Source organism: Sphaerodactylus townsendi, linkage group LG07, assembly GCF_021028975.2.
Source record: "Sphaerodactylus townsendi isolate TG3544 linkage group LG07, MPM_Stown_v2.3, whole genome shotgun sequence".
NCBI classification, from domain to species: Eukaryota; Metazoa; Chordata; class Lepidosauria; order Squamata; family Sphaerodactylidae; genus Sphaerodactylus; species Sphaerodactylus townsendi.
Window position 1 is genome coordinate 60,698,798 of NC_059431.1, and position 26,423 is coordinate 60,725,220.

The following is a 26,423-nucleotide window of genomic DNA, read 5'->3' on the forward strand; positions in this document are numbered from 1 at the left end:
TCTTAAAGGCAGAACTGCTCTTTGGTTATAACGTCATGATTCTTCTAACCAATATTTCTACTAAATACAGGCAATGAAGTTGCAATGTCCAAGATAGAAGCTGAATTATGGTGCAGGAAAGGACCCCCACCCCCCACCCCAGTTTCTCCTTTTGCTATTTTTCTCTCAAAAATCTATTTGCATTTTCTTCTGTTCAGAAAAGCATTGTGTGCATTATTGGTTGCTATAGCCCTGCCTGATAGTACTTGTATGTATTAACCCCTGTTAAATATGTGACTGTTGACCCCTGTTAAAAACCCTTCCTTAACTTCCTTAAGGACCCCTTCCTTAACTGGTGATCAGATATCCACTTACACTGAGGATAACCCTTGGGGAGATGGGGGGCTCCTTGTAGTAGGTGATTTGATCATTATGAATGTAGAGAGTTGGGTTTGTGAGAGGTGTGATGACCACATGGTGACTTGCCTGCCTGGTGCGAAGGTTGCAGATGTCACGCTTCATCTAGATAGGCTATTAGACAATTCTAGGGTGGAATCAGCAGTTGTGGTCCACATTGGCACCAACGACATTGGGAAATGTAGCTGGGAGGTTCTGGAAGCTAAATTTAGGCTGCTAGGTAACAGGTTGAAGTCCAGCACTCCCAAGGTGGCATTCTCAGAAATGCTACCTGTTCCACATGCAGGGCGAGCTAGTAAAGCAGAGATACAGGGTCTCAATGCGTGGATGAGAAGGTGGTGTAAGGCAGAGGGTTTCAGATTTGTCAGGAACTGGGGAACCTTTTGGGACAAGGCAGGTCTGTATAAAAGGGCCGGGCTTCATCTTAACCACAAAGGAACCAGGCTGCTGGCGCTCAACATTAAAAAGGTGGCAGAACAGCTTTTAAACTGATCCCTGGGGGAAAGCTGACAGGAGCTGAGGTGACTTCGGTTCAGAATACAGTATCTATGGGGATGCAGAGAGGGAGGTTTTTCTAAATCAACCACATACAAGCATGGAACATAGCAATGTGCATGTGATAAGTGATAGTGTCTACAAAGGGCTAGAGGGCAAAGCACATCAATTCCAGGTTAAGGACAGAGACAGGGTATACAGGTGTCTCTATGTTAATAGTAGAAGCCTTCGATCTAAAATGGGGGAGCTGGAGTACAGAGTTTTGAAAGAGGACATTGATATAGTGGGCATCACAGAGACATGGTGGAATGAGGAGAACCAGTGGGATGCTGTTATCCCAGGTTACAGATTCTCCAGGAAGGAAAGGACAGGGCATATCAGGGGTGGTGTTGCCCTCTACGTCAAAGAAAGCATAGTGTCACATAAAATAGACAATGCAAGGGGAGCTAATTCCCCTACAGAAGCACTGTGGATATCAATACCAGGTGTGAAGGATAGTCTAATATTAGGAATATATTGTCATCCCCCTGACAAAGCACACAAGAGGATTCTGAGATGGAAAAAGAAATTAGAGAGGCCAACAAAAGCAAAAATGGAGTGGTAATGGGTGATTTCAACTATCCCCACATAAACTGGAAAAATGCATGTTCAGGTCATAGTAAGGAGAGGACATTCCTGGATATGCTAAATGACTGTGGCTTAGAGCAGATGGTTGTGGAACCAGCCAGGGGAGAAGTGATCCTAGATCTAATTTTATGTGGGACCCCGGACCTGTTGTTGAGCCGATAGGGAACAGCGACCACAATGCTGTCAGATTCAGTATCTCTGCATGCGAACAAGTGACAACTACTAATGTAGTTACATTCACCTTCAGAAGGGGAAATTTCTCAAAGATGAGGGGGATAGTGCACAGGAAGCTGAGAGGGAAAATCAAGAGAGTCAAAACTGTCCAAAATGCTTGGAGGTTATTTAAAAACACAGTCTTAAAAGTTCAGCTGGAATGTGTTCCCCAGGTTAGGAAAGGCAGCACCCAGTACAAAGAAGTTCTGTCACCAATTGAAGAAGTTCTGTCACCAATTGATAAACTAAATGCTACCAAATCCCCTGGCCCAGATGGCATTCACCCAAGAGTTCTTAAGAGTTCTTAAAGAGCTCAAGCATGAAATTGCTGATCTTCTCACTTTAATATGCAACTTATCCCTGAAATCAGGCTCCATCCCTGAAGACTGGAAGATGGCCAATGTCACACCAATTTTTATGAAAGGATCTAGGGGGGACCTGGGAAATTACAGGCCAGTCAGTTTGACATCTGTTCCTGGGAAATTAGTAGAATCTATCATTAAAGATAAAATTATTAAACATGTAGAAAAGCAAGACCTGCTGAGGAAGAGTCAGAATGGCTTTTGCAGAGGCAAATCCTGTCTAATGAGCTGATAAGGCATTGCTTGGGAAGGGAAAGTACAAAGAAAATGCAACCACAGCAATTAAGAGGGAGGGGAAAAGAAGAGAGAAAGGATTTCATGTACTGGACAGAAGATATGGCAGGGTCAAACCAGAAATGGGCTGATCATGACATACTGCCCCCTAGTGATAATCTAGGGACCCCAAGTACATTAAGGATATTTACAATGGAACTCAGACACCAAACGAGGGCACCCGACCATCAAAATAATCACCCCATGCATTCTTCCCCACAGAGAAATGTTTCCAAGCAACTAAATACTGCAGTTGGCTGCGATACAAATGTGAGTCAACATATGGCTAAACTGGTTTGATCCTGATATATCTCCCATCTGAGATGTGGGATTCTTTCTCTGTTCTTCCCCGCCCCCTTAATTGCTGTGGTTGTATTTTCTTACTCTTTATACTTTGCCTCATGCTGCAATTCTCTTGGTCTGCTGTAGCTGATACTGTGAAGATTAAGCCCTCAAAAATCATTAAAATGCTCTGAAATGCTCCAAAAACAGGCAAGGGGAAATGGGAGAGTGAGCTCAGAAAATGACGCCAAGGAGAAAGTTCAGGGAAGGCAGGAGAAGGGGAAATTAAAAAGTGTTCACACAACAGAGAATCTGTTTTCAAACTGTTTCAGACTGAAGAGGATTCATTTAAAATGTTTCAAAGCTGTAAATAAAATGTTTGTGGACAAAAAGCGGGGAAACAATGCCAAACTCCATGAAGGAAATGTTTTAGTTCCAGCCTCAAAACGGTTTAAAAGTGCCTGTGTGGAAAAGGCCATTATTAACCAATATGTTCATTTTAAATGGTGACCTATTAAACAGAGCTTCTGCATAAAATGCTGACCTCCCTTTCTGATATTTTGTGCAGCAGCCATTTTGTAGTTTTGCCCACCATCCTGTGTCAGAATTCCAAATGTGTCCTCAGGCATACAAAGGTTAAGAACCCCTGATCTAAGACTATGAAGTAGAGAACAGGTGTGGTCTTCATCCTCAATGACCATGTTTGACTCAAATTTGTGAAGTATGGACAGAAGCAATCCTTCTGAAAGTGGCTGAGCTACATGTTCAACTTTAGAATATCTGCACTTACCATGTAAAACTTGCAAAAAATGCCCAAATAAAACTAATTTACTTTTACATTAATGAGATTTAACATGCTAAACACTGCTAAAAACACTTTCCTGGGAGTAAGCCGGGTGAACAGAGCTGAGTAAGATTCTAAGGAGGAAGTTCCCTGTAATGGGTAGACTAGGATCCTGGAGACCCAGGTTCCAAACTGAATTCTGCCATGTAATTCTACCTTTAAGGCCTTGCGTGGCCTGGGACCTCCGTACCTGCGGGACCGTCTTGCCCCATATGTCCCGAACTGGCCTCTGCGCTCTGCAGAGGCCAATTTGCTGGTGATCCCTGGCTCCTCCATGATGCGGCTAGCCTCTACCCGGGCCAGAGCCTTTACAGCTCTGGCCCCCGCCTGGTGGAACGCTCTCCCTCCAGCTGTGCGGGCCCTGCGGGATCTCAACGAGTTCCGCAGGGCCTGCAAGACTGATCTGTTCCGCCAGGCCTTTGGGGAGGCTGGCCGCTGATGGCCCCCCCCCCATTAACATCTGTGGATCCTGCTGTCCCTCCCCTCTTTTAGGGGGTGGTTAGTAGGTTGCCTCTTGTATTATTTATTGTATTTGATATTAATATGCTGCTTTTAATGGGGTTTTAATGATTCAGAGACTATAGAGCCATTTACTATGATTTATTTAATGATCTGAGATTTATTGATTTTATTTTGTCCTCTATTTGTATATTCATGTTCACCGCCCTGAGCCCTTTGGGGGAGGGCGGTATATAAATAAATAAATGAATGAATGAATGAATGAATGAATGAATGAATGAATGAATGAATGAATGAATGAATGAATGTAAGATTTGAGTGACCTACCGTAAAAGGTTGTTGTGAACATAAAATTGGGGAAAGGAGAATGATGTAAAGTGCTTGTGTTCCCATTGGGAGATAGGTGGGACATAAATGAAGTGAACTAATAAGGATTTATCTCTGTATTGTGTGGCTAACAGTTTGTAAATACAAGCCTCAAGGAAGAGTGTGTATATATGGGCAATGGAAATAAAATAAAATATGCAGGTATATAGAACTGAGGTATTGTAAAATTACACTCAAGCATTTAGAATTTATTTCCTTTCTGGAAAAATTCTTCCTCCTAAAACTGTTTGAAAATAAATCCCTTAAAACAGACCACCAAAATGTCAGTATATGTCTAATATAAATGTGTATTATTTTTAATAATTTATTTTTGTATATTCACACACAATAGACAAATTTCAATAGGCTGTTACAAAAGGTACTCAGTTTAATTCTAGAGATTTTTGTTTGATGTTTGTAAAATGAAATAATTCATTGAGCAGCCTCAGGCCATATCATAAGGTCACTGTGTTCTCCAGAAATATAAATACAGTTGCTGAATGGAACAAATCAGCAATCAACTTGTGGTTAACCTAGCTGAATTGTTATTTTTCCTTTTTGCAGCTGGAGCTGCTTCATAAATTCAAAGCTACTGGAGACTGCAACAAAGAATGCAAAGAATGCAAATGCTCTAGCTTTGCAAAAGTGGGTAAGCTGCTCCCTTGAAATGCACAAAGGAAACCATCTTACCAGCTTTTAGCTGTGACACATTAACACACAAGAGGGGAAAGAGCATTTTTACATGTATATGTTCTCTTTTACGGAAACAAAAATCACATAATAATGTTCCATCTTGCCCTGAAGATATGACTCGCTTTTAGTTTGACAGCCACTCAGAAAAGTATACTGCATTTCCAACCTAATGAACATTCCTGTGCAGAGTAGGACGTGAGATGGAATATCTGTTCTTCCAGATACACGGATGCTGTTTTAGGTTTTAGAAGGCACAGCAAAGACATTTCAGAAGGGTACTAAAAAAATTATGTTAAATCATTAAATTTTTTGCATTTTCGCTAACATGTGGGAATCTCTTTTATGTAGCGTATACTTGGGTGTGTTCATTGTGGTCCCTATTTCTCTTAGCATGTTGAGGCCTAACCATGGTGGCAATAATGGGCAGCTGTGCATGGGCAAATAGTGGTTAATACAAGGATCATGAAGCAGGAGCGCTATTAGCCCACAAAGCCTGTATGACACATTGTTCTCCTTGTACAGATAGCCTTTTCTGAATTTTTTAAAAAATAGTACTAAAGTACCAAATTGAAATACATCTGGCTATGGTCCAATTATCTCAAAATGGTATTTTTAAAGAATGGTTGTTAAAGTGGGACAATTTGAATGGCCACAAGATTTACAAGGCAAAAGAACTTTCTTAGCATGAGAACAAACTACAGATTGAAATAGGTGCCAAACATTCTGTCATTCAGTTGTGGACACATACTTGCTGAACATGAGTCCATATGGCCAACAGTGGAATTCCTGACATAAAATGGCATGAAAGTCATTTTGTATTAGTGGCTTTCCATTATTTTAGTCCAGCTTTAAATTAGCATGTGTCTCCAATAAGATTGCCAAAAATCTGTTTTTGCAACTGTGTGTTTTGCATTGGGTAGAATACTTGTTACATTGTTCCATAGGAAAAATTTACAGTACTGTGAATTCTTTTCAACAAATACATTTCAATCTGTGATCTTTTAGAAAGCTAAAAAAATATGCATTGAGGGGTTTATTTGTGTTGCCATAGAGTATGGCAACAACAAATAAACCCCTCAATGCATATAGACTATGTCAATATAGACTATGGCAACTAAGTGAATAATTTTTACAGCCAACCCTGAAAAGAAAGCCCTAGCTCTCAACCACAGATTCAGAGCTCTTACAGAGCTTGGGTTTTATATACTGTAAGTGTCAAATTTTAGTGTCATCAAGTCTGTTCCTTTAATGTACATCCAGGTGAAAGAAAATATATATGACCAAGGGTTCACCCCTTAGCTCCTTGATTCCATTTAAGCGGGGATGCATCGCAGATTATATATGCATAATACTGAACCCTAGCCTTAGGAGAGCTATATCATTGGCTAGATTCAATGTTCTGCCTTCAGCACTGCTATATAGTAGATTTTTTAAAATAGAGGGCACGAAGAGATTCTACTCCTGTAACTCTAATCAACTGGAAACTTTAACCCATTCTCTCTTCTATTGCACTAAATATGAGGGAATTTGGGGAAAATATGCAAATGCTCTTCCCTTGAACTGTGACAGGATTCCAGATACTCAAAAGATCTTATACTTGCTAAATAACCCTGATCTTGTAGTTTGTGAATTGGTGGCCAAGTTTTTACTAGAAATTATACACCCTAAAGATTTGGTGCAGTTTGGTTCAGGGGAGCCAAAGTTATGGACTCTCAAAAGGGTAGCCCCCATCTCCTTAGCTCCCATTGGAAAGAATGGGGGATAAGAGCACCCCTTTTGGGGGTCCATAACTTTGGCTCCCCTGAACCAAACTGTACCAAACTTGGGGGGTATCATCAGGACAGTCTCCTGATGATACTCTGAAATTCTGGTGCTGATATGTTTAGAAATGCGCCCCCTGAAGGTGAAATCGTGAAAAACACCCAAAAAATTAAAACGCAATTCGGCTGGTGATCCGAATCCATGGGATTCGGAAAGCTCAGATGGGATTTGGACAGCTCAGATTCAGACCCTGCTCATCTGAAACCATCCGAATCAATGCAGATTCGGTCAAAATCCAGATTTGGACCGTCCGAATCTCCAACCCTAATACTGATAGATTATACCTTCCCCAGAGATCTGGAGGCAGGGGCTTACTGCAAATACATCAAACAGTGGAAGAAGAGAAGCATGCACTGGCCGATTATGTGAAGGAAAGTCAAGAACAGGCATTGATTGAAATGAAGAACAGATGTTTGCTGCAAACCCAGAAAACCAAACAAGAATACAGAAAAAATGTGATTAAAATGAGGACTGAAAGCTGGCACAGCAAAGCACTGCACGGCCAATTTCTGGAGAAAATCAAGGACAAGGTGGACAACGAAAAGACCTGGCTGTGTTTAACAACTGGAACTCTGAAAAAGGAAACTGAATCCCTGACTTTAGCCGCCTAAGAGCAAGCCATCAGAACAAATTCGATCAAGGCCAAAATTGAAAAATCCTCAGATGATGCAAAATGCAGATTGTGCAAAGAAGCTGATGAAACTGTAGATCATGTCCTCAGCTGCTGCAAAAAGATTGCCCAGACTGAGTACAAACAAAGACACAACTCAATGGCCAAGATGATCCACTGGAATTTATGCAAGAATTACAACATAAGAACAGCCAAGAACTGGTGGGAACATTGTCCAGAGAAAGTAATGGAAAATGAGAAGGTCAAGATCCTGTGGGACTTTCGAATCCAAACAGACAAAGTGTTGAAACACAATACACCAGACATCACCATGATCGAGGACAAGAAAGTGAGCATCATCGACATAGCAGTCCCCGGTGACAGCAGGGTCATTGAAAAAGAACACGAGAAGGTCACTAGATACCGCAATTTGAAAATTGAGCTTCAGTGTCTATGGCACAAACCAGCTGAGGTTGTCCCAGCGGTAATCGGCATGCTGAGCACCTTCCCAAAAACACTAGGGCAGCACTTGAAACATCTTCGAATTGACAAAATTAACATCTGTCAAATTCAGAAGGCAGCCCTGCCGGGATCCGCACGAATATTGCGCCGATACATTAAAACTTCTTAGGCCTCTGGGTGAGACTCGAATTGTAATGAAGGCCAACAACCAGCTAAAGATCTGGCAGCTGTGAAATCTACAACAACAACAACAACAACAATAATAAAAGTACTATCGTGTGTTTTGAAATTATTAACTACAGCAAAAAAATTAATTGTTAAATGTTGGTGATTAACATATGTACCTTCTGTCAGATCAGCTAATTAAGACTTGGATTATATCTGAGACTAGCGGGGCCCTCCCTTGCATGCCACCCCTCACTGTCTCCCCTCTCTCACTTCTCTTCCCTTGCATGCCTCCCACTCCGTCCCTTTCCTCTCCCTCCCTCTCTTCCCTTGCATGCCACCCGTTCCCCTCCCTCCCTTCCCTCTCCCTAGTGTGTATGTGTGTGTATGTGTTTCACTTCCACTCGAGTTGCTGCCTATGTACTGTTTTCACTGCTCATATCTGGCCATCTGAGTGAACATTCTAAGCAACACACACATTCTAAGTTACACACAGGCAGCTGCACGTCCTTCACCAGGGAGTGCCAGAAAAAAGGAGTTCTACCTGGGCCAGGTGTGAAATTTCAGGTATGTGAACATCTAAAAACACTCTCGCCTGGCTGACTATAGTGGCTGGGAATTTTCAGAGGAATTGGCCCAGCAGGTACTGAGGTATACTGTCATCAACAAAAACACTGTTAGCTTTTTATATATATAGATGACCAAACTGAGTGAATTAGTCCATCTGAGATATAAGAAACAACTGCAAACTTATAAGATGCATGGTCTTCGGTGAATTGGAACAAAGATCTCAGCAAAACCCAAAGTTTTACGTATATTTAAGATACTGGTTGTGTGGGTTTTTCTGGGCTGTGTGATCATGGTCTGGTAGTTCTTGCTCCTAAGTTCTTGCTGTCTGTGGCTGGCATCATTAGAGGCATGTCATGGTAAAACATTTAAGATAACATGAAAAAAGAGAACTGGTAAAGATTACTTTTTATAACTGTGAGTGTCCTTTTGCCAGCCAGCCATGCAGGGTAGGCCACCATGGCCTTGTAGGGACTCAGCTGCTTTTTGGGGTCAAATAAGACATGATTCTGGTTTCTATTCACTTCTATCAGATAGTTAACAGCACTTCTGTAAGCTTGAGCCTCTGCAGCACACCACCAACCTCTCTCTTGTTCTGCTTCCCTTTTATCCCTCTCAGAAAGTTCCCTCCCTCCTGGGAACCTCTGTTCCAGCCTCCTAGTGGCTGGTAACCTGTCTGTCTTACCCTGCCAGCCTGGTACTGGCTCTTCAGCCTTCCTATCCCTCCTCCTTGATTGCAGCCTGGCTGACTGTGCTGCCCCTGCCCCATTCTCTAAGGCTGCAGTGGGCTGCCAATTAAAACTTGGCAAGGAGTGTGCTGTCTCCTGAGGCTTGTTTTTGCTGATGAGACTCTCCTGCCATTTCTGTGCAGCCTCTCCCAGCCTCTGGCTTCCTGGAGATCCCTGCTCCTGCTGGTAAGTTCAAAGGCAGGGTTGTTAAACTGTGGGGTGCTCCAGGGGTTCTGGGTGGGTGTCTCAGATAAGGAGAGGATTGGAACAGGGTAACTGGTGCTGGGAGGCAGCCCTGCCAAAGGACAATACCTCAGCCTTAGCTAATAGCAAGTCATTTAGTTATTTGGCTCATGTACATTTCATCTTTTCTCCCAGTAAAATAACTATGTATGACTGGAACAGGGGTTCACCTTATCCAACCCTTCCCTAAATTGGGCCCCTGAAGATGGAGAATGCAGAGTTGGATTTATGATGTCTGTTAACTTTAGGATCAATGTTGTTTGTTCGTTCCTAATCAATAGGCTGGATTCAGAAATTCTCTTCTGTGAAATGGAACTGTTCAGCTTTTGGGGAAAGTATAGTCTAGGCACAGGTTAATTTATTCCACTGTGGATGCCAGAACCATAAATGTGGATAACTACTAGTGTCTCCATCAGCCTCACTGATGTGACTGATTGTAAATGAAAGCTGATAACTTATCAGACTAGTTTGTGTCTTATGGTGCTTCTTTACTATCTTCCTTGTAATCACTTTCCAATGACCTTCCTTAAAATCCTTACCAATTACTTTTTGGATATAATCATTGTCTAAAGTTCCCTCCCTCCTGGGACCCTCGTACCTCAGGGACCGTCTGGCCCCATATGTCCCACGTCGGTCTCTGCGTTCGGCAGAGGCCAATTTACTGGAGATCCCCGCCCCCTCTATGATGCGGCTGGCCTCCACCAGGGCCAGGGCTTTTACGGCCCTGGCCCCTGCCTGGTGGAATGCTCTTCCTCCAGCTGTCCGGGCCCTGCGGGACCTACATGAGTTCCGCAGGGCCTGTAAGACTGAGTTATTCCACCGGGCTTTTGGGGAGGCCGGCTGCTGATAGGTGCCCATTAACAACTAAGATCCGCTGTTCCCCTCTCAGGGGAGTTGAGGAGTTAATGGCTGAACGCCATCTGTTTTAACTTATTATGAATTAGGAGCGCTGCTTTTAACTGATATGACTTTTAGTATTTTATTCTGTTATCCGCTTGTTTATATTGTGATGTGAACCGCCCTGAGCCCTTTGGGGGAGGGCGGTATAAAAGTGGAACAAATGAATGAATGAATGAATGAATGAATGAATGAATAAATGAATAAATGAATAAATAAATAAATAAATAAATAAATAAATAAATAAATAAATAAATAAAGGGAGTCATAATATACAGCATCTGAAACATTTGCCAGCCACATAGGCGTTGGAAAGAAAAACTTTTAAAGTAGTTTTTCTTTTCAGCTTTTAGCTTTGTTAATGCTGCAGCCACTGCTAGAACAGGAAATCTGCACATTTCCCAGGGGATATTTTGCACTTTATGTGCCTGTTCAGATAATGTCAATATTATTGCTCTGAATTAGTACAAGATGATGAAATGTGACTTGAGCAAATGCCACACACACACACTCTCTCTCTCTCTCTCTCTCTCTCTCTCTCCTCAAAAGTTTATGTAGTGTGTTGATTAGCCAGTTACTTCAGGTAAACATTTATGAAAATTCCTTTGAGGCAGGAAGGTATGAAAAGAGGCCTTTTAAAAAGAAACATCTTATGGGGTTTTAGTTACACTGGTAGAACAATGTGTGCCTGTGCATAGGGTGTACTAAACCTCAGAGTTTATTTAAAGTCATGGCCTTGCATCTATGTACCTACTTTTCCAGCTATATTTTCCAGCTAACTAGAATGCTGGATATGTACACCTTCATTCTGGTAGAAATATATAAGTAAGGATTATTTCAAGTTTTGCAAGCAGCAATGAAAGAAGCATGAAAAATCATATTGGGTGCTGTGTGGTTTCCAGGCTGTGTGGCCGTGTTCTAGCAGCATTCTCTCCTGACATTTCACCTGCATCTGTGGCTGGCATCTTCAGAGGATCTGATGCCAGCCACAGATGCAAGCGAAACATCAGGAGAGAATGCTGCTAGAACACTGCCATACAGCCCGGAAACCACACAGCACCCCAGTGATTCCGGCTGTGAAAGCCTTCGACACTACAAAAATCATATTGTTTCTGCGTAAGAAAATTCAAATCAGAACAGTATCTAACATGGGTCATATCTGTATTTGATTTTAATATCTGTTTTTGTATTTTACTTTATCTGTTTTGAAGTTATATTTGATTTATTATTGGTCATTGAGACCATTGGATTGTAATCAATTTTTGCCATTGACAATAAACTGTACCTGTACCTGATCTGTGTTTGTTCTTTAACCTCTACTGCATTTTCTGCATGAGCAAGCTCCCTATGCTAGAAATGACACTGGCCCTTTCCTAAAACATTTCTTAAATGTTTTCAGTCCTATCACAATATTTGCCCTCACTCCCTCAAAACAATCCACGGCCACCCTTATGTGATTTTTCCCTTTCTTTCTTTCTTTCTTTCTTTCTTTCTTTCTTTCTTTCTTTCTTTCTTTCTTTCTTTCTTTCTTTCTTTCTTTCTTTCTTTCTTTCTTTCTTTCTTTCTTTCTTTCTTTCTTTCTTTCTTTTGGTAGATGATGAATCAATGCTTCACAATCTTGCACTGTGATTCTCTACACCTCATATACTCAGTGCTTTCAAGATTAGCCCTCCAATTTAAAAAAAACCCAACAGAAATGTTGCAAATAAATAGGCAAGGGGGGATAGAGTTAGCTCAGAAGGAGCACTGAGGAGTAAGTCTGGGGACAGCACAGAGGTGTGGAAAATGTCATAAATAGATTTCACAGGCAACAAGACATTTTGAAAACATTTCAAACAAAGAATTGTTTTAAAAGGACATTCATTTAAAATGTTTTAAGATTGCAAATAAAACATTTTGGAAACCAAAGGAAGTAAAAACAATGCTGAACTCCATGGAGAAAACATTTTATTTCCTGCCTCAAAATATTTTAAAAAAGGTTTGTATGGAAAGGGCTACTAAAAGGAACTGTGAATCGCATACATTTCCTTTTCCAGTATTTTTTGCAATGAGTCATACTCTTGCCTGTCTTTATCAGATTCCATATTGTACTAATTTACATGTTGGATCCTATAACGTGGATCCTACCAAAAATCTCCAGTGGGAAAAGGATTTCTTTTAGCAGAGTGCAACTTCTGCCCTTCCAGCTGCTAACCAAAATGCTCCCAACACGGGATCTCTGGGAACAGAATGAGAGAGGAGTTTTCAATGAGAAAGGGAGTGGCAAAATTCACCTATCCTCCTTCCAGCAGCAGAAATGCTCCACTTCTGCTGAGACTTCCTTCAAAAGAGTTTGATGTCCATGTATAGAGAAATAGTTTTTGATTCAATAATCCTTTTCTGTCAGACAAGCTTAGTATTAAGGAGTCACTGAGTTTCATTTAGTTGATGGAAGGGACCCAATGATCTTGTCTATTAGAACAATTGCATGAATTAGGAATGCTAAATGGTTGTCCTCTTCCAATAGGAAGTCACACCACAACCTCTTTAGAAGGTAGTTCATGGATTTAGGTAGATAAAAAACTATGTGGCATAAGGGGTCCATAGTGAGGAATATCAATTTTCCATGGGTTGTAGGGGAAAAGGAAAGCAAAAAGATCTACAGTCCTTGCACATGTAGACTGTTGGATCCAGCTCTTAGTATAAACTCTAGAAGCACAAAAACAGCCACAAGCTGCAATGTACAAGTTACAATTGCAGCTTATTTATCATGTCATGAGCCTTTTCTACATGCACAACTTACCACAGATTTTCCAAGTGGACAAACTTTGGGTCTTGGAAATGTTTTCTGTGAAATCATCCCATACACCTCCTTTCCACTAATACGGTTTGCTTTTAGAGGTGGCTCCCCTTGTAACTCAGGAAGTAAGCCTGCATATATAAACCTGGACAGAAACTCGTTTTAAAGAGACATAAAATGCATCTACTGGCCAATACTGCCTGAAAGTACTATGTTTATCATCACTAGTGCCCCTAATTACTAAACTATAGCCCTCAAGTGTACATTAAAAGTATATAAAGTGAAACACAAGATGTTCAAACAAACAATCATACAGTATAGAAATCAATGTAGATTGGTCCGTAAAAGGGAAAAGCAGTCATGTAAATTTCCAATAGTCACTGCGAGTCCATCTGTAATGGCACGTATTTAACCGTGTCCCTTTAAGAGTCAATAATGAGTTGTTATGTATTTGTTTCCAGAGCAAGCTGACATACACAGCAATGACCAATACGTATGCTTGGTATACAACCTTTAGTAGCTGAAGAAGAAATCACTTGTAAAATGGGAACCCTTCAGAGGGAAGCACTTCAAGGTCGGGTTATCCTCCATCCTTCACCTTGATAGCAACAACAGAACACCTCACACGTAAAGATGCTTTTAGAAAAGAACTTCATCAGTGTAACTCACTACTTATAATAGATAAATCCGGCCTCTTCATATATGGGATTTGGAGCTCTTGCATAAGCTGATATGATCCCAGGCAGCTACATTAAGTTGGAAACCTTTCCCCCCTTCACAGCACCCCAAGATGCCTTTCCTAATGCCCACCAAATGTTGGAAAGTAGCAGAACCAAACAGGACTGTTGCCCAGCAGAACTTCTGGCTGGCCACTGGAAATCTGATTGTTTTATTGATTGACAAGGCCACTGGCCAGCTTTTAGGTCGTTCTGATGCTGGGCTGAAGTTTGCCAGGGCAAAGGTAAGAAAATTGTCTCTTGAATTGAAGGACTCATTGAAACAGGGACATCTACCTGCATGTGTGTGGAAGAGGCGCTGATACTAGTTTTATGATTCAGTATAAAGTACAAAGGAATTTGCAAGTTGCCACAAAATGGGAAAAATAAATGCTTGATTCACACAGCTGGTCTGATACATCCAGATAATATGTTTCGTGGTACAAATCAAGGTGCTGCTGTTGACCTTTAAAGCCCTGTATAGTTTGGGACCAGGGGTGTCTAACTCTGGCCCTCCATATGTTCATGGACCACAATTCCCATCAGGGGTTGATGGGAATTATAATCCATGAACATATGGAGGGCCAGACACCCCTGTTCTAGATAAAGATGTGTTCTTAATATCACTGGTGAATAGATTTTTTTAAAAAAAATCTTACTGTTTACTCTCAGGTAAGTATTACACACACAGTTCTTTGGACACTAACACTAAGAAAAAACCCCGAGAGTGTCTCTCTCACATGGTGGTTATCATAGATGGATGAGCACTCTCCTTGAGAAAGCTCCAGTCCTCTGTATATAACTCCATTTCTCTCAGAAATTTCACTGCTTCATATCTGAGTTGGGTTCTCCTCAGAGAAAGGAGTTGGGTTCTCCTCCATCAGAGAAAAAAAAATAACCAAGCCACCAGTATGATTAATCAGTGTTACTGGGTTATGTTTAACTCCAGGAACTCTGGTACAGATTTCTTTACTGAACTTGCCCTTTCTGGCATTTAATTCAAAGAAGCATAGTTCACTCTAAACTGACCTTCTGCTTCCAGAGAACTTTTTTTTTCAGAACTCCCCATCCTCAAACTTAATAATGCTGTGCAGCTCTCACAGCCAATCCCATGGAGTTCTAAATTAACCCTTCGGGCTCTGAACATCCAATTGACTATATAAGCCAAAGTGCTTGTATACATTACATCAGGGGTCCCCAAACTTTTTAAACAGGGGGCCAGTTCACTGTCCCTCAGACTGTTGGAGGGCCGGACTAAAAAAAACTATGAACAAATTCCTATGCACAAATGATTGTAAAATGTTTGATTTCACCTTTCAGCCTTTCTGTCATGGTCTATTTTTAGAACAGTGACCAAAGTATGTCAAGTACAGGGTGGGCTCCAAATATTGTTGGGGAGGCTGTGGAATACCTTCCCCTGTAAAAAAAAAAAAAGCAGAACTTTCCCAATGAAACATTCCATCTAACCCAGGATCAGGTATCTTCCTGGGTTCTTTCCTCCCTAGCAGCCAGCGATCGATTCGCCAGCCTGGCTGATGCCAATGGGAGGTGAAGGCAGAACAAGAAGAAGCCTTCTGAGAGCTTAACACATGGAGTAGCTGAGAGGGAAGGGCGGAGCAGGCGTTGCCACATGTAAGGTTTCCAACTCTGGGTCAGAAAATTCATGGAGATTTGGGGGTGCCATCATGTAACTGCAATCAACAGCCGCTAGCAATGGTTCCTCCGCTCCCTCGAGCCCCCACTGCACATGAATGGAGCCATCGCCGCCATGGCTGGCGGGCCGGATAAATGCCTTCAGGGGGCCACATTTGGCCCCCGGGCCGTAGTTTGGGGACCCCTGCATTACATTGTACTCAGCTGATCCTGCCTATTCCAGCAATACATAGTTTTCCTTTTTTTTATTTTGGAGGAGCTGTCTTCAAAAGTACACAGACATGCATAAAAGAATCTTAGCTGTTTGGAGGACTCCCATTAAAAAGCATTGCGATCACAGAGGACAGGCAGTACATCTGTTTTCTGCAACTCCAATGCTTTTCAATGGGAGTCCTCCAAGCAGCTAAAATTCTCTTATGCGTGTCTGCGTATCTTCAAAGATACTTAGACTTAGTTCCACCTGTCCAACTGGGCACATTGGGCAACAAGCTATTTCAGTCAGCTGCAATGAGTTCAACTTTGTCCCATAAGACCTGAGCCTCATTTAGGTCTTCTTTGAAGGTCTGGCGCCATGTAGTCATTTTGGCATAGGATCAAGCTCTGCATCAGGCACTGGACTTCCTTTTGGCTTTCATCCAGCACCGTCATAAGAGATGAGCTGGCCCATTCATACTGAGTTTGGTGATTTCAATGAAGTTCGCTTATTCCCATAGGAAGTAAGGTTTTCAGCAATTTTTGATGGTGCTTCTCCCAGGGATGGGGTGCCCAACCCTCCTCCTTTCGCATCCAGGCTTGGAACTGGCAATGGTGGAGTTCTTCAAAGATAGCTCCTCCAAAATTAAATAAATAGGAAAACTATATAATGCTGGAATTGGCAGGGCAGCTGAGAACAACTGTGTACTTTTCATGCTGAAAACATGCCTGGGATCAGAACCTGCAGAGCAAACATCCTGGGATAACCTTCAGCGAATGGCAGCAAGGAGACTCCCTTCAGCTGCACACAAAAAATGTTGAGTGTAAGCTGTGGGTGAAACTGACCAGAGAGCAAAATGGTCAGGTAGGAAAAAATAGGATGCCTTCTGATCTTTGCATTTTTCACAGCCAGGCAGGAAGTGTCTTGCAGGAATCTTCGGGGGGGGGGGGGGGAGGTGCACTTTGAAGCATTCTCCAAAAAGACTCCTTGAGCTTAAAAAAACGTGTCCTGAGGTTGTCTTGGAAAGAAAGCTGTGTGGAGTGCCTTCCCACATACCTTTTTTAGCATCCCCAGGACATCTTATTTAGTCTGTGCTGAATGGACCACACACAGTCACTCTTCACTGAAACACATCTGAAGCCAGAGATGAATCCTGCCAGTTTGGGAGCAAAATGAAATTTGAGATGCAGAGGGATATTTAGCTGTAGATCTCAAATCCTATCAGTGAATCACATAGAAACCTTTTTGTGGTATAAATCTTCCTTCGGCTGGCATGGCAATATTTATTAAGTATGAATATTTCTTTAAAAATAGCTATCTGTATTTTCAAATTGCTTGAAGTACTGCAAATCAATTATCTGGAATGGTGAGAAATATCTTGTTGAGAAGGGATTAAAGCTCCATTTATACTAAAGTTCACCTCCTATGATGGAAGGATGACTGCAGATTGCTTTGTTGTTTAATTATAACAAATTGGTTTTTACTTAGGAGGCGCTCTACAGCTGTGTGTCCACTGTACACATTTTATATCATGAACAGTGTAATGTATTATAAGTACATATGAATGGTCCATTTGTCAGCTTCAGATACACCTACAGTAAACATTAGTTCCATTTTTGGTTGCCTCCAATACAACTATTTTTTCCCTTCTGCAATGGTATTAGTTAACAGGGATGGAAATTCTAATTTTACTTTGTTGGATATAAATGTGCCATTTCATACAACTTGCTGTTTTTCTTTGTGGTAACTTCTTTCTCTCTGTTTTAGCCTGAGGCTCTACTTTTTATTTCATCAGTATAGTTTATATCATATTCCAGGCACCATTTTTTTCCCAAGAGAAAAACAGGATTGCTATTCATGATTCCTAAGGCAAACAGAAAGGACATCAGCTGAATTAATGTTTCCTTTACTGTTTTCAGGGCTTATTGGTTTTATTTCTATTATCTTAGAAGTATTCATTCCAACTTTAATATGTTTCTTACCATGTGATTGGCATTTATTAACAATATAGCTTGTGCTATTTAGAAAATTACTCAATCTGATTATTAAATAACCTACAAATAATTTGTTTAAAAAGCTTACAAACACACATTTATTTGCTTTTGTTTGCCAAGAGTTTAACAGCTTAGCAAGAGTATCAGGGCAAATAATCACTAATTCTACAATAGCAAATGAATTGCTGCTTTAACATAATATATGCAAAATTGATGTTTGTGGACACTTGGTTGGTTAAGTCACCTTCACGTTTGCACTGCATGCATTCTAGTCCAGTGGAGGGTGGCTTAAAGATCATCGCTCATTAGGTTAATCCCTAATGCCATATTGCAGAAAGGGAAAGGAGACATTCAAATCATATCATATCAGCAAGCTTCTGATTTCCAGAATAATTTTGGCATCAAATTATTCCAAATAATTAAGGAGGATGGCAGTTTCACTTTTCTTCTTCAAGAATTCACTTGTTAATTGATAAAGAAAAGTTGCAAGATGCATTTATTTATTTACTTCACTTATCTACACTTCTCCACAAGAATCACAGCAACTTATGCATGGTCCCCAAGATGTCACCAATCCAAGTTGCTTACAGAGTCGCACCTGCACAGTTTCAGCAAAAGAATTACATTGTGTGCCTTTGTACAATTCTCTGAAATGCAAAGCTGGTATAGCCAAAAAAGTATGGATTCTCTTATACAATTTCCCTTCCACTTCAGTATTTGCATTGAACAATGAAAGATCAGATACATTTTCTGAAATAATGTATCCAGTAATGCTGTCTGCACAGCCCATTGTTCTCAGGCAGTCCTCCACAAATGTAAAGGGGTAGACACCATCCTGTGTCAGCCACAAGGGTTACAAGAATGTTGCATATCAGGCCTCTCTCAAAACCATCTGATAGTCTCATCCATTAAATTTAGCTTGGAGCATTCAAAAAATGGAAACGGTGAGATTTTAACTAATTCCCCTCTCTAGACCTCCTGCTTCCCCACAGGCTATTTCTGGGGGTACCTGAGCCCTGTTGTCCCTACAGGAGCAACATTGGGAAACATTTTGGGTTGCAGCAGAAGCTCAGGTGAGGAAGTTATGTTCCACAGATGAAAATTCCTCTTATCTGAATAGTATTTTCTATCTTCTTTGTTTCCCTGTTTTTTTTTTCTGGAAGGGAATATGCATTCATGAATTTGTCTTTTCAGAAACACAGAACTACCGGTAAGTGTTGTACCAAAGTGATTATCACAATTTCTCCCATATTAGGATCCTCAGTGGGATAATGTGAGCATCCCTTCTTGTAACTTCAGTTCTTCAAATCCTATTTAATATCAATTGACAATGCTACAAAATGCTGACTGGTTTTTCTCTGACATTACAAAGTATAAAGCCTTACTTTATCAACTGGGATGCACAGCAGTGCTAAGGAAAAATGCTGGTGTAATACATTCAATACCCTTAATGCTGGTGTAATACATTCAATACGGCTAATACATTCAATACCCAAAATATTGCTCCATAATTGGATTTTTGTGGTACTAAGAGGTTTTTTTGTACTTTAACAAACCAAGTACCTTATAATAACAGGGACTGTTTCTTTTATTTACTTGAAACCTAACAAGTTGAGTTTTTAAAGACATCAGACATTTGTATCCTTCTGCGTCATTAGTGGATATCTTACTCCATTACAGAGACTTAATATTATATTATTATATTTGGGATCCTCTATGTGTATATTGTTCATTGTTTTGTTGTTGTTGTGTATAATATGTTGTTGATCAAGAGTTGTTGTTCTGGTATGTAGATGTTTGAATTTTTTTCATTAAAATAGATTTGTATATTTTGCACTAGAGCCAGACAGGTTCTTTTCCTTTCTTTTAACAAGATACTGTCTCTGGCTCACTATATATATATTTTAACTGTTTCTTTTATACCCTGCCCTTTTTTTTTCAATTCATCGTGCAAGAGTGTTGCATTCATTGTCTATTTGCAATCCAATCCATTCTAGGCCTAATTTCTCTGCTTAAGGCCCCTGATCCAATGAAGGAGTAATCACCACTCTGCTGTACTAGTTGCCTTGAGGCTTGGACTTTCATCCTGGAACTTAGGTCCAGTCCAGGTAGTTAACTTTGAACTCTTTGCCTGAATTATCAATTTCCAGGTGGGCCTGGAATTCTCCTGAAATTACAACTGTACATCTGTACTCCAGGGTACAGATAACATTGCAACTTTGAAAGGAGGAATCTATGACATCACATCCTTGCTAAGCTCCTTCTGCTCATCCTCCCCAGGCACTGCTCCAAAATCTCCAGAAATATCCCATGTCTAGAGTTGAATTTGTATTTCCTTGCTGTTTATGTGTGAACAAAGCACCAGGGTGGGATTTGAACTAGCATACCCAGCACATCGCAACCCATGCCATAGAGACAGAAGTTGCTGCCTGCATAAGACCCTGCTTCAAATGTTTCTGTTATCAGATGCTAAATGGTTGGCAACCCTAGAAAGTGCCTACCCTGTCATGATGCTAAAACTTTGGAACTCCTTTCCTAGGGAGACTCATCTGTTTTCCTCCATTGTTTTCTTCTGCTAACAGGTGATGATTTGTTTGTTACATTTGGCATACCGCTAATAACTATAATTGGCCTTCCTCCTGGTTGTGGCATTTCATGTTCACATGTTCCTATTGAATTATTTTACATGTTATTTTAAATGCTGATTTAATATTCAAATGTTTGAATATTTTTACGCTCACTGTCTTGGGGATCCTGTTTGGGTAGAAAAGTGGCCTAAAATCTATATACCGGTATATATAAAAAGATAACAGTGACTTTGTTAGTCACACCCTAATGCTGAAACAGCTGGACGGATCGCCCCCAAATTTTCACATGACGTTCCTCCCTGTTCTGGGCAGGTAATTGGACCTTCAAATCGCCGAAAGTCAATACCTGAGCCAGGTAAAACGTCTTTTTCCTGGCACACCAGGCCATGAATCTGGCTATTTTTAACTGTCACCCTTAGAATGTTTGTGCAGCCTGTCTGTGACCTGAGGGCTTGGTATGAGGGCTTAGAATGTTCATGCAGATGGGCAGAGATGAGCAGTGGAAACAGTAAATAGGTAATACTGTTAGGTAATACGAGTGGAAGTGAAACACATACACATTTTGCCATGTGAGACGTCAGGTGGGATTCCCCCCCTCACACACAGGTCACTTCCACTCTCTGTGCCTCACCCACTGCTACCACACAATACACATCCAGCTCATCCTCACACACCTCACTCTGCCCTCCCTCACATCCAACCACCACTTACCCACTTCCTCACCCATATTCACCACAGTTCTCTTTTATTAAAAGCAAGCTGGAGTTTGCCTTTTTCTTCTTAGAAAATCCACAGCATGGGGGCGAACCAACACTACTGGCTCCGCTTCTTTTGCACATGGCCCTTTAAGAACCCAGAGAGCTGGCCTCGATCTGAGCGCCTCACCACCCTGCCTCTGCTGCCTGACTGGGATAGCCTGCTTGCCCCAGTTCTGCCTTACCCAAGCCAGGACTGTATGTGTCAACCAGCCTCATGGACAGCGGGATTCGCACTCTGGACAGTTCCATTGTGGAATGGAAAGGGTTACATTATACTAAAAAAACAAGACACCACCATATAACAATGTGAATTGAAAAGGGAAAGAGGGATTCCATTTGACCACTCCAAAAGGCTATGCTGCGGATCATTGGGCCTGCATGGACATCTGTGTGGGTTGCGGACTGTGATGAGAAGGACAATTGCCACAGCAATGTGTGGCCGGGCCCCGCTAGTATATATATATTTCTGATTCCTCTTGAGCACATAAAGCTGTTTTATATATATATAGAATAAATATATATATTTATTGAATACATATATATATAAAGCAAAAGCATAAATATGTAACTGGTACACATTTCATGATCTTCCAAGCCGTTCTAACATTCTATTGATTACAATGAAAAAAATTAAATGTCATATACCCTGACAGTGTATATTTATTGCCACAGCAACACACAGATATTGAACAGGTTAAGCTACAGATCACACATTCACTTATTTAAAGACCTCAGTGAAATAAGACACTTACTCAAGCTTATCATAGCTTGTTCTATATATGCAGAACAATCTAATGAAAAGCAAGGTCAGATGCTGAATACTTTCACATTGGTCTACTGTTCTCTGAGTCTTTGCAACATTTCAATAAATATTATTGTAGGCATCTAGTGTTAAAGATTATGCAAGAGAACTCATTGTCCTTTAGCAAGGGATCTTTATTGTGAAGTGTCATATCTAAAATTTTAATCCACTCACATAAAACCTTTTGTAGTTGCTTTCCACATATATATGTTATAAGCAAACCAATAAAATATATGCTGTGAAAAAGTACGCTCCTTAGAGCCTCTAGTCCTTGATCAAATTACATGCACAAAACACCATTCTGTGTTGCAGTTGTCACTCAGACATTGTGTGGTAGCACAATAAATTAGGGCTACCAAAGACTGGGATCTTAAATCAGAAGTTATTTCAGAATAATATTAAATATTATTCATAAATAACATACTGTTAACTCATAGAAATTTTGATTTCCTAGAAAGAAAGGAGTTATTTATTGTAACAGGTACCAATAAATTCATTTTTATTAGCTGAAAGCTTGTCAAGTTTGATGGGTAGGAGAGGAGAATTTCAGTCTTTTCCCCTTGTAGTTATATCATGCAGAACAAGGGTTTAGATGAGGTAAACTAAAGCAAATAATTCTTCCTTTACAATTTGTCTGGATCATGTCTAAAGAATCATGTTCATAAAACAATGTTCATAGATTCAGTTATCTGTTGAAAAGACCGTTGTCTTGTTTTGCAGTAGGATGTGACTCTGTAGTCTTGTAACTCTGATTCTACAATTTCCACTCCTCAAAATATAGTGATTCATTTTTTTCATTAATGAAACATGCTATACATTTTCAAGAGTTCTTATCTTTAATTTGCCCATTACACACTATTAATTTATATTGTGTCTTCCTTTTTTATTTTCTGTCAGCCACTTTAGTGAATTAAAACTGAGTAATCCTGGCTGAAAAATTATTGACTGTAATGGTAGGCCACCTTAGTTTCATCCTATTATCTAAAATTATATACATAATTAAATACTTCTTTGAGCAAATGGAAAGGAATGGGTGGGGTATAAACCTTCTAAAAATAAAATAAAGATTTGCATAATTAACCTTAAACCAGTTGAAAACCAGCCTTTTAATGAAGATATAGCAAGAATGTCCCAACAACCAAGCTCGCTTTGACCCTGACTGGCTGGTAAATGCGGGTAAGCCTGGATTTTTCTCAACAAGTGAACTGTTTTTAAAAAATTGCAACTTTTTCCTGCAATATAATAATGTGCGCGGTGCTACTGCGATCTTCAGTTATTCATCCTCGCATAATCTTTAACCCATTTAACAGCTTAACGTAAACTCCAAGTTCTTGATAAACACTCGTATTCTTGCCGAAAACGGACAGCGTATATTTATAAAGAGGTTACCGCAATGCGCAGCGTTTGTCTAATAACAGAAGTATTTTCACTGGAATGTGATAAAGGCTATAGCATTTCCTTTCATACCAAGTTAGATCTTCTCCAATTACACAGTGATTCATGCTTGCCTTTTAAATGGTGACATAATCCAGCTATCTGAATAGAAGGCTATTAATCTCCAGTCACCACCCCAAAGCTTGCACTCACAAATTGTGTTCTGGAAACCCTGGGATTCCTTAGACAAATGACACATTTCTCAATAAGTAGATCAATAATAGCACAAAAGCTTTGTTGGAAGTCAGCTACTCTTTTCTCCTGTAACATGCAGCTTCAAGGGGGTATTGAAACACACAAAAATTCAGGATTTCAAACACAGATTCTCATATTTATGAAACTAGTGCTGGAAATTGTCAGGTGTTATCAAGTACAGAATGGCTAGTTTGGGGAAAATGATAACATAGAATAATTTTGTGATGTAATGTTTTTTGGTAAAGATATCCTTGGGAGGTTGGCCCTTTTGGCCATAAAAGCCTTGCCGATGCCATCTATTTCAAACTAGTTTTCTATGTTCAAAGACACCAGGCTTTAAAATAGGATGCTATTAAGTTTTGACTCAGAAAAATACTCTCTTTACTAACCATCAAACTGTTTGGCTGGTTTTGATAGAGGCTGTTCTGTAATCAGATTGAAGTGTTGTAGTGTTACAAAGGTGACAGCTGAAAGAAACCAGCAGCATATGCTGGACTGCTAATGCTGTCTTGATTCACTGTGTGGTGGGTTTGATCCCCCTCCTTCTCCTTTCTGCACATATGGTAGAGGGAATGAATGAGATGAATTTAACAGTCTGAAAAAGGAGAGGAAGTAATCTTTCTGTACCTTACACTCTAGCAGCTGAACAGCTTGGTATTCCCTGAGGAGACCATCATGGCTTAATTTGGGCTGTATCCTTGAAGCCAACCTATGATATCATTACAATAGCAGCAGAAATAGAACATACAAAGAGGGTAACCTGCCAACACTTTCACAGAGGCATCTCATTTTCTCCTCTCCCACTATTTTCTTTCTTTTCCCTGAAAGCCTCCATATCCTCTCCCCTTTTTCTGTTTCTTTCTCTCCTCCCCACCCACATGCTAATATCCATATAGGAAGAATTTTTTAGCTTCAAATTAATTTTTTTGCCTCTGCAGGTGTAGAGTGCATTCCCTCACAGTCATTTATCTCAAGGACAAGTTCCTAGGCAGGTTTAATTAGATCATGCAGTTCAGCTGGAGGTTCTAATGGGACAGGTGGGTCATTTCATGTAGATGACCCTAGGACTGGTTGTGAGATGTCAGCAAGTAATGGCCAGCATTTTCCATAAGAATGCTACTGCCAGAACAGTCTAGGTTCCTTTTTCCTTCCTCTTCCCCCCTCCTTGCTGCTGGAAAGAAACTTGTACTAAGCTCTAGCAACCTCAGGCCTCAAGAACAAGAACAACCAGCCTACCTTCATCATCATCTTTATTTATTTATGCTACTTACTTCAGTAAGTAGTTAGTACTGAAGAGAAACCAGAGTCAAAGTTAGCAGGAAAAAATCGACAGACAAATGGCTACTCTTTCTGCTGCCTGAGATGCATACAGATGTCCATGCTCAAATTAGGATGGGAATATCTGGCTCCTTAACGAATAAAATTCCAACTTCTAAGGGAGTGAAGCAGGGATACATATTGCCCCCCTTGCTATTTAATATGTTTATAAATGACATTGTTGAGAGGCTTTCAGATCTGCAATTTCTTCCACCTCAATTTTTTTTAATTCTATTGTATGTGGACGACATTAGCAATAATCACCCTTACTAAAATTGGTTTGAGAAGGCTGCTGCAGCAACTAGGTTTATACTGCAAAGAAGATGCTCTTAAAATCAATTATGAGAAAACTAAAGAGATGATCTTTAGGAAATGGGCAACACTACCAACTTGAAGTATACTTGGAAACTCAATTAAGCTCTTTTAAATACCATGGAGTATTTAAGGAGACCTTAAATTGGAATGTGCATTTGGCAACAGTTAGTTCTTCTGTAATAAGGATAGTGGGATCTATTATGCCTATTTTCTACACAAAGATAGGCTTCCTTATAGACCCTGTGTTAAAATTATATAAAAGTATGTTTGGGAGTGTGGGGATGGAAAGGGGATACTTCAGCTAGTTTAGAATTAAACAAAATACAATTTTAAGGCATATTCTAGTTCTTCCCAACGGGATTTCGTTTGTCCTGATGAGAGCAGAAACTGGCCTCCTGCCTCTTAGGGCATATGCACATCTAACTTTTCTAAAATTATGGGGGGAAAATAGAACAGCTAGAGTAAAATTGTTTAGCAGCCAATCATTTAATCACATGCTATCTAAGCTTCCAATATGCCTTGATTTCCTTAATAATATTATGTCCCAATACTTAACCCTCTAGGATTGTCAGTGGACAATTCTCAATTTAGAGACTGGGTGTATAGATTTGATACTTGATCACTAATCCTGAAATTGGCGCTCATTCTATGGTTTAAGTTATTCAGAAAGTTATTCAGCCTGGCACCTCTGCTTTCTGGCACCCTGCCAGGCCCTGAAAGGCCCAGCCCCACCAGGCTGCTTGAGACCACCACCATGCTGTTTAAGGTAAGTGGGGTACAAGGGGTGGGGAAATGTGCCAGGCCCACGGGGGCCTGGCAGAGGCCTTCCCTCTGTTACCTAGCTTAACAGGGGTTATTAAATTATTAAAGGGAATCTCCACCAGCTGCTGAGAGTGCAACAGCACACATATGGTTTTTAAAGTAGCAAAAGGGAATGGAACCCACTTGGCAGTGTGAGAGGAGGCTAGGTGAGATCTTGGAGACTATATCTATGGGGAAGGGATTTGGCAAAGAGCGATCTGCAGAGTAATTCAGGAGTCCAAATGAAGTTTTTAAACGTTTATATAAATTTGGTTCAAAATACATACATATAGTAAGATACAAGAGCGCATACATTCAAGTTCCTAGTATATAAAAAAAAGTGCGGTTGAAAAGTAGATGGGACAATAGAAAGGG